The sequence below is a fragment of the Arachis ipaensis genome, chromosome B8, assembly GCF_059453495.1.
Source record: "Arachis ipaensis isolate K30076 ecotype BB chromosome B8, ASM5945349v1, whole genome shotgun sequence".
Taxonomy (NCBI): domain Eukaryota; kingdom Viridiplantae; phylum Streptophyta; class Magnoliopsida; order Fabales; family Fabaceae; genus Arachis; species Arachis ipaensis.
Genome location: NC_142443.1, coordinates 36498125 through 36499994, shown reverse-complemented (window position 1 = coordinate 36499994; position 1870 = coordinate 36498125).

Below are 1870 nucleotides of genomic sequence, written 5' to 3'. Positions count from 1 at the left end.
ATCCCCACACACCCTTCCAACCCGTCACCCCAACCATTCATATATATATATATATATATATCCCTTCCATACACACTCACACTACAAGAAAAAGCGTGTTTTTCGACGCCAAAAATCGACGGCTATCTCTGCCGTCGATAATTTTCGACGGCCTACTATCGATATTACTAAAAAAATAATTAAAAATAAAAAATATTAAAATCGACAGCTTAGTCGTCGATATTTTTATAATGCATTAATTTATTTCCCTATTATCGTCATATTGTAGGCGAACCAGAAGTCGAAAATAAAATCGACGAATATGGCGTCTATTTTATTATTTTAAATATCGACAACTTTGCCGTCGATAAATTTGAACGGTCTAGATTACTTTCTAAAATGGGATGAACGGTCTAAATTTAATCTATATAATAGACGCTACATTTTTTTTTTATATTAAAATCGACGAATATGGCGTCTATTTTATTATTTTAAATATCGACAACTTTGCCGTCGATAAATTTGAACGGTCTAGATTACTTTCTAAAATGGAATGAATGGTCTAAAATTAATCTATATAATAGACGCTATATGTGTTGTTTATTTTATATTAAAATCGACGAATATGTTGTCTATTTTATTATTTAAAATATCGACACCTTTGCCGTCGATAAATTTGAACGGTCTTGATTGCTTTCTAAAGTGGAATGAACGATGTAAATTTAATCTATAAAATAGACGCTATATATGTTGTTTTTTTAATTAAAATCGACAAATAGGCCGTTGATAAGCCACTATTTCATGGTTTATCTTGTGCTCAATTGAGTGGTTTTTATCAACTCTTTACCCACTTATTCATACTATTTGCAAGGTTACGTTCTACATTTGCCTTCCTAATTATGTGCTTTGATTGAAAACATGCTTCTTTGGCCTTTAAATTACTAATTATTAATCCTCTCTTATTACCATTAGATGCCTTGATATGTGTGTTAAGTGATTTTAGAGATTACAGGGCAGGAATGGCTCAGAGGATGGAAAAGAAGCATGCAAAAGTGGAAGGAATACAAGAAGTTGGAGAAATTGCTAAGCTGTCCAGCCTGACCTCTCTGCACTCAAACGGCTATAACTTTAGCTATAGAGGTCCAAACGACGCGGTTCTAGTTGCGTTGGAAAGCTAACATCTGGGGCTTCGATTTGATATATAATATACCATAGTTGCCCTTACTCTAGGTGACGCAACCGCGTGCTCCATGCGGCCGCATCGCAGTGACGGAAATCAGCGTGTTTGAATTCTTCTCCAGCGATTTCCGGGCTGTTTTCGACCCAGTTTGCGGCCCAGAAAACACAGATTAGAGGCTATAAAATGGGGGAATGCATCCATTCATAAACAGGCTTTCAAATTCACTTTTCATATTTTAGATGTAGTTTTTAGAGAGAGAGGTTCTCTCCTCTCTCTTAGGATTAGGATTTAAGACTTCTCGTAGTTTTAGGAGTGACTCTCAATCCCAGGTTTAATGTTCTTTTTATTTCTTTCCTCACTTTTGTTTATGACTCTTTATAATTGATTTTCTATTTTAAAATATTTTGAGGTATTTCAGACTTATGATTGCTCTCTTTAATTTATGTTACTGTTGCTTCCCATCTGAAGGCAGTTTTATTCTGGTAAATTTACTTTTTTCCTTTTGGTCTTGGTTAAGAAAGCAGTAACTCAGGAGTTACCTTATCTCAACATAATTGATAACTGTTATCTTTGCTAATTGAACTGAACTTCAAATAATGCCAACCTTTTCTTAGGAAATAAATAGGATTCGAAGATCAAACTAATTAGTCCCTTGACTTTCCTTTGCTTTAGTAAAGGTCAACTAAGTGGAATTAAGATTTAACTTTCATT